Source organism: Sturnira hondurensis, unplaced genomic scaffold (genome assembly GCF_014824575.4).
Source record: "Sturnira hondurensis isolate 20B ecotype Veracruz unplaced genomic scaffold, ASM1482457v3 Scaffold0005667, whole genome shotgun sequence".
NCBI classification, from domain to species: Eukaryota; Metazoa; Chordata; class Mammalia; order Chiroptera; family Phyllostomidae; genus Sturnira; species Sturnira hondurensis.
The window spans coordinates 165,595-173,446 of record NW_028078298.1 but is presented as its reverse complement, the minus strand read 5'-3'; the positions used below and the strand labels follow the sequence as shown (position 1 = coordinate 173,446).

The window sequence follows — 7,852 nt, the reverse complement described above, 5'->3', positions numbered from 1 at the left end:
TATTTGTATTGCCACTTGTAGTAAATGCCAGCACTGTTGGAACTCAAGAAATAGTATTTTGAATAAATGAATAAAACGAGAGTTTAGAGAGAGATGTTGACTGGAGAAATAGATTTAAAAGTTTACTCCAAATAAATGCAAGTAAGTTTTGACATACATCTAAGGATGTATGCCAAAATTTGTAACCATGTAAGCAAGGGCATGCATTATAATCTTGAAGGAGTTCTACTAAAATGCCCCTAAGTGCTTGGTCCTAATTCAGACCATAAGTGTGGCAAAGAAGGAGGCAATATACATGTTTTGTAAAAACATCCAAAGGTAATTCTCAAGTACATTCCTGGATAAGACATGATTTTGGAGAAAGACAGTGGAAAAGAATCCAAGACAGAAACGGAGTTACCAGCATTTCCATGGTGGTTGAAGAGTAGCTAATCAAGCCTGGAGGAGCAAGACTCAGAGAAATAAAGGAGAATTGAATAAAGGTGTGTCAGAAGTGGTGAAAGAAAAAGGCTTCCAGGAAAGATTTCTCAAATGTCTCAGAATTTTACATAGTTATAAAAGGCAATTAAATTTGTCAATGCAGTCATTATTGACCTTTACAAAGATTATTACAGCAGAATTAACAGAATGGCAGTTATAGACTTTTAGGAAGCACACAGAATGCATTCAGAGGTGACTTATAAGTTGAAAATCAGAAGACGATAGGCCTAATAGAGCAAAGGTGTGTAGGGTGGTAAGAGTCAGGAAGCTGAAGAATAAGCAAAGAGGGATATATAGAGTTTTCTTTTTACTGAGAGGTTTTCCTCACCCCTAATGTAATAAATATTTTCCTATGTTATCTTCTAGATCTAGTTCTAGTTTTCTTTTATATAAGGTAATACTAATTGCTGTAACATGGGGCTCAGCAAACTTCTTTTCAAGGGCAAGATAATAAATAGTTTAAGCTTTGTGGCCATACAGTCCCTAATCGCAACTACTCAACTCTGGCTCTGCAGTGGGCCAATGCCTCACTTCCTGGCACAACCAAAAGAAGGATAGCAACCAATCTAAAAACAATAAATAACCAGAAGTGCCAGAAAATCAAACTGCATGGAATTCTGACAACCAAGGAATTAAAGAAATACTCACTCAGACTCGTAGGTGGGACTGAGACTGGCAGCTGAGTGGAGAGGACGCCTGGCAATGCAGCAGACCACACAGGCAAGGAGGGGCTGGATGAGAGGACTTGCCACAAGGTGGCAGACTGGCGGACTGCGGGGGCAAGGCAGGACTGGCTCAACAGGAAACTAAAGACTCAAAGGTAGCTGTAAACTACTGCAGGGGTTGTCACAGCAGAAGAAACTCCCAGTCTCACACGAGAGAGTTCATTGGAAAGTGGGGCTAGAGTGGAGCAAGAGAGCTTCATTGTTCCCTTTCTGACCCCTCCCCCACATCCAGTGCCACTAATGTGGGTTGCCCCACCCTGGCAAATACCTAAGGCTTTGCCCCTTACTATATAATAGGTGCACTCAGACAAAAAATATGGCCTAAATGTAAGAACAAATCAAAACTCCAGAAAAGGAGCTAAGTGATGAGGAGATAGCCAACCTATTTGATGTGAAGTTCAAAACACTTGTGATCAGGATGCTCACAGAACTAATTGAGCTTTGCAAAAAGAAGAAACAAATTAAGGCTACCCAAAGAGAAATAAAGCAAAATATAAAGGAACCAACAGTGATGGGAAGGAATCTGGGAATCAAATCAATGGAGTGGATCAGAAGGAATAAAAAAAACAACCAAACAGAAAAAAATGAAGAAACAAGAATTCAAAACAATGAGAGGCTTAGGAAACTCTGGGACAACTTTACACTTGATCTTAGCCAAAAGGCTGAGAAGCTATCTGGGACAACTTTAAACACTCTAACATCAGAATTACAGGGGTGCCAGAAGGAGAACGAGAGCAAGGAGGCGAAAACTTATTTGAATGAATAATGAAGAAAAACTTTCCCACTCTGATGAAGGAAACAGATCTCCAGGAAGCCCAGGAAGCCCAGAGAGTCCCAAAGAAATTGGACCCAAAGAGGAACACACCAAGACACATTATCATTAAGTTACCCAAGATTAAAGATAAAGAGAGAATCTTAAAAGCAGCACAAGGAAAGGAGAGAGTTACCTACAAAGGAGTGCCTGTAAGACTATCGACTGATTTCCCAAAAACTTTACAGGCAAGAAGATGCTGGAAAGAAGTATTTGAAGTTATTAAAGGCAAGAACGTACATCCAAGATTCCTCTATCCAGCAAAGCTTTCATTTAGAATGGAAAGGCAGATAAAGTGCTTCCCAGGTAAGGTCAAGTTAGAGGAGTTCATCATTACCAAGCCCTTATTACATAAAATGATAAAGGGACTTACCCAAGAAATAGAAGATCAAAAACTATTAACAGTAAAATGACAATAAACTCACAACTGTCAATAACTGAACCTAAAAAAATGAAAATAAAAACTAAGCAAACAACTAGAATCAGAGAAATGGACATCACACAAAGGGTTTTCAGTGGGGAGGGGGATGGGAAGAATTGGGGGGGAAGGCACAGGGAACAAGAAGCATAATTGGTAGGCATAAAATAAATGGGTAGAGGTAAAGGATTGTATAGAAAACAGAGAACAAAGAGCTTATATGCACAACCCATGGATATGAACTAAATGGTGGGGAATGCTGGAGGATTGGGGGATACAGGATGGAGTGGGGGTAAGCGAGAAAAAACTGGAAAAACTGTAATATGGCAAATGTACTAAAAAAAAAAAAAGTTAGTTCCTGGAAGGTTGCCAGATGGGTGGTGGAGGGGAGAATGGGGGAGATGACGGGGAAGAATAAATGGTGGGAGGATTGCTTGAGGTAATGGGGGGTGCTCAGTGGAATGGGCAAAGGGGGAAAGTCAGGACAACTATAATAGCATAATCAATAAAAGGTAATTAAAAATATCTGAAATTTATTTTAGGAAAATTTATATATGTGAGTTAGTATGATACTTCCCCCCCTAAATATTTAGCCATTTATTTATTTTATTTATAAAGTTTATTTTCTTATATTAAATTATGCTTTTCTCTGGGCAGACAGCCTTCCTGTTATTGCACTAATAGTATATCTGTAATACCAAGCTACCGGGCAAGTCTCAATAAGAGGTTTGTATTCTTCAATGGAGCACGTGTCTATCAGGCACTGTAGGGAGGAGGCAAAAAAGTCAGGGTCCCTCAGTTTGAAGAATTGAGAGGAGACACCTTGATACCACTCTGATAGGTGGTTTTCTTCCAGCCAGGGAAACATGCAAAGCTTATATCTGGGTTTTGGGCGTGGGAAAGGGCAGGAGGGCTGAGAAGCCCAGTGAAACACCTCAGCTCAGCTTCTCTTCTCTCTGAGGGAAGAGGAGACTAATTTTTCTCTCATCTGTAACAAATTCTTCTGTCCTAGCTGATGCTTTGTGGAAACAATGAGGATGAGGTCATCATCAGAATTAACAGCAATTGCCCTGGCTCATGTGACTCAGTGGATTGAGCACTGGCCTGTGAAGCAAAGGGTCGCTGGTTTGATTCCCAGTCAGGGCACGTGCCTGGGTTGTGGGACAGGTCCCCAGTAGGGAGTGTGAGAGGCAACCACACATCGGTGTTCCTCTCCCTCTTCCTCCCTTCCCCTCTCTCTTATAAATAAATTAAAACTTTAATAAGACAGGATGCTTACTATACTATGCTCAGGTGTCCTTTTCACCATACTAGGAAAGTGCTAGCAAAGTTGTATTGATCAAAGCTGTAATCTGGAGGCAGCTTAGTAGGAGGCCTGAGTAGGAAGGAGGGTAGGACCTGAGTAGGAAGGGAAGAACCATGGTTGGGGGTGGATGAACAGTAATTGTAACATAATTAGGCCCTCCTTGTAGAGGCTGAATGGGAGTGGGGTTAAGAGGAGTTGCATGCCCCAGGAGCTCCCCTAACTCTGCCTTTATACTACACTGAAGACAAGTTGCTCACACATTCCTGATGGAACAGGGACTTTGGGGGAAGTAGTATTAGGCAAAAGCACGTTAAGCCTTCATGGGGCAGTCAGGCAGCCATTACAGCCTTGGCTTTGAGACTATGCAGGTGACATAGATCTGGCCAGTGCCCACAAACCCACTGTGATGTAGGTCATAGAAATAGTAGCTCCCACCATTGCCACCATCATCATCAATGGTATCAGATTTAGTAAGGACAATGCCATCAAGCCATTGATGAGCCAAGCATAGGATGGTCAGCCAAGGCTTTGTTGAACTTGGCAAGCTGATCCACATTCTCATTGCCCACTAAGGCCTCCCGGACAAACTGCATCAAATTGAATGTGTTGGCTGTAAGAGCTTAGCCAGGACAGTCATCAGAGGGGTATTGTGTTGCATGTGACCATGTGTCCACCAGCACTGCATCAAATCCTTGACTGAATGCAAAGGCAATAGCAACATCTTTGCCATAGCCCTTCTCAAAGCTTGGTGCAACCACTGTGATTCTTGGTGGTGAGGGGGGTGTGATGTAGGGCACTCAAACATTGGGAATGTGTGTGCAGCTGCTCCACAGCTGCAGATGCTCCACAGCCCCAGCATGAAATGTGTCACAGGTGTGTCACGGTTGGCAATGAGGACACTGAAGCCAGTCTCTAACAGCCAGAAAAATCTTAGCAAGGTTAGTAGACTTACCCACTCCATTAACCCCAAAGAAGGTCACAACATAAGGGCACTGGGCATCCATGATATCCTGAGTCATGTCTATACAATGCTGTGGCTGCAGAATATGTACCAGGGACTCTTGTAGAGCCTGTTTTAGTGTGGAAATCACCATGCTGAATGTCCCCATCACCTTCCCTTCCAACTTGCTGGCCATGGATTCACAGAGCTGGACAGCAATGTCTGCTGCTATATTCTTAGCAATGAGATGATCATGCAGCTTGTCCAGCACAGATTCCATACCTTCCAACTCAAGCTCTTAGCACCCACAAGGCCCTTCAGCATCCCAAACATGGTACCCAGAGTGCCCTTGGTAGCACTAGGTTTGGTAGGGTTTTAAGTGGCCCCTTCATCATCTGAGCTGCTGCAGTCCAGATCCTGAAGCTGCCCACCAGGCCCAGTCTCTTGAATCAAGTTGATGTTCTCAGGTGGGGCAACATCTGGGGCTCCATTGGTGGTAGGAGAGCTATAATTTGGGTCTTCCTTGGGTGGACTATGGGTGAGCACAGCTAGCCACCCAGTGCTCACACCCAAGGTGCTTCTTTACTTTTCTCCTTTGGAGCATCTGACTTTGTGGACTTGTCAGACTTACCTATACCTTTCCCATGTTTCTCAAAAAACTCCTCTTGCTTTCTCCATATCAGCTTATCTTTGGAAAGTTCTATCCCATTTTCAGCTCCCACTGACTTCTCCTTAAGGACTGTTTTGCTGGTATCCAAAGGGACATCAAAACTCTCCTTCCTGTTCCCCATCTCTCTTTTTTTAATTCTTTGTTTTTTCCTTGGGCTTTTCACCCCATGCCTCAATCATGGATCTTACATGTTTCTTGGCCTTTTCAGAATTGTCCTATTTCTTCATGGTAGTTGGAACCTGAACCTCACTGCTCTTCTCTGCTTCACTCACGAAGGAGCCACAGGAAGTGATTTTGGAAGTCAAAAGTGCCACTCAACAGAGTCACTTTGCTGTTGAATCTCTGTGCAGTAGTTGTCCTGAAACAGCCAGTGCACATCATCTATCCATTTGTCTATACACATCAGTGTTAGGATCTTCTGAAACCAACCACAAACACCAGCTCAATCCAGTTGTCCAGTTTATACTTGAGTGTGAGTGCATCATGAGTGAAGGAGTTGTGGCCTTCCCTTTCCTGCAGCAGCACAGAACAAATCAATGCATTAACAGGCCCAGTCCAGGAGTCACTCACACCCTGGAAGCACTAGAGCACAAGCCTTCCCTTAGAGAAAATTGTGAAGAAGTTGAATTTGGTGGCAGCAGGAAAGGAACCCTGCTGGGACTGGGAATCTAGCTATTTCTTCTAGTATCATGGTTAGTCATTTTTTCCCATTAACTTCAAATGTTTCTCTACTATGCACTAAACGTCAACATGCATATTGGCATATTTGTCAATTACAGGACTTGTTCTGCTGTATTTTGATGACTGTAGCTTTAGCTGGTAGAAAATAACTTCTGTTTTCCCCTATTTCATAATTTGCGTGATATTTCATGTCCTATCTACTTCTCAGCTTGTCAAGTTCACTTTTTAAAATGCCACTATAATATTGATGGTTATTACTTTGAATGTATAGGTTATTTTATGAAAGTAATGTATTTAAATAAAACTATTAAATATTTTCATTTAGAAACATGGCATATTTCTCCATTTCTTCAGGGTTACACATATGCATTAACACATGTATAACTTTTCACCTTGTGTTGTAGAGATTGTGGTATATTTATACATAGCATAGTCTACCCTCTCGTGGAGTTTTCACTTTGGCAGGTGGAAACAGAGAGAAAGCAAGCAAAATAAGGTGTATGTAAGAGAGTTTCACACAATGGTAAGTGCAGTGAAGAAAATAAAACACAGTGTGAGACAATGTCTTTTGTTTTGAATGCATGCCACTTAAATCAATAACCTCTCTAAGAAGTTAAACATTTTTTAAATTTAATCTTTATTGCATTTTTTCTATTACCCTTTAGTCCCCTTATACCTCCCTCCCCGCATCAAGCACCACACTGCTGTCCATGTCCATGAGTCCTTTTTCCTTTTTGCTCAGACCCTCCACTCCCTAATTCTCCCACTCCCAGCAGTCATCCCACTCTCTAACTATGAGTCTGTCCCCATTTTCCTTGTTAGTTAAGTTTGTTCATTAGATTCCACATATGAGTGAAATCATATTTGTCTTCCTCTGACTGGCTTAGTTCACTTAGAATAATGTTCTACAGGTCCATCCATACTGCTGAAAATGGCAAAATTTTAATTTTTTTTTACAGTCAAGTAGTATTCCATTGTGTAAATGTTCCATAGTTGATTTATCCACTGTTGGGAGCTGCCCTGCCTGGTTTTAGGAGCTGTAAATCCCCCATGGCTAAGGCTGAGTGAGTGATCTTTGGACCATAAGCCACTAAGGAGACAAAGCTTATTTCCCTGGCAGGAGTGCCACTTCTCCTCCTTTTTTCATAACTGGCCCCCAATGCTTGATCCGTTAGCCAATGATGGGTAAGATTCCCCAAGGGGAGAATGATCTAAGACAGGCATGATCATGTGGAGGCCCCAGGGAAGGACTTGGGGGCTATGGAGAAAGGGGGCAATGGACCTTAACCCCTAGGCTTTGATGAAGCCTGAGTCCTCATTTCTCCTAATTTCTTGGCTATCTTGCCTCCTCTGCCTAACCTAAGCCTTAAACAACAACAGAGGGCAGTGCAGCCTTGTGCTGGAAAGGGTGGGCTCCTGAGTGATCAGGCCTGAGAAACAATATGTAAAATCCTGTGAAGCCTGCTTTGCTAAGAATTCTCTTAGTTAAATGATAAAGGCCCAAGCAGAAAATGAGTTTGTTTTCCAAAGTTTTGTAGCCTTTTAGTTGATAAACCCTGACTCAGAATAAGCCCTAATAGTTCTTTGTATTCTATCTAGTGTTTGATCCTTACTGCCTGGCAATGATTAATGAGCTGTACCTGTGTTCCTGCACAATTTAAACCCAACAAAAGTCTGTCTAGGCAAGGGTCAGCGTGCTTTTTCCTTGAGAGAGTAGCCATGCCATCCCTTTTCCTCCGTAGGACTTGGTAGTCCGTGTGAATTTGTCTCATGTCTCATCCATGATGCCTCGGGCACCGTGAGCCAGTGCATGCATCAATC

The 7,852-nt window shown here is 42.4% G+C and overlaps 1 pseudogene; it reads right to left on the bottom strand.

Moving 5' to 3' along the window:
• Window positions 1-4,069: 4,069 nt before the first annotated feature.
• Window positions 4,070-6,749, bottom strand: LOC118988059 (signal recognition particle receptor subunit alpha-like; annotated as a pseudogene).
• Between the last annotated feature and the right edge of the window lie 1,103 nt (window positions 6,750-7,852).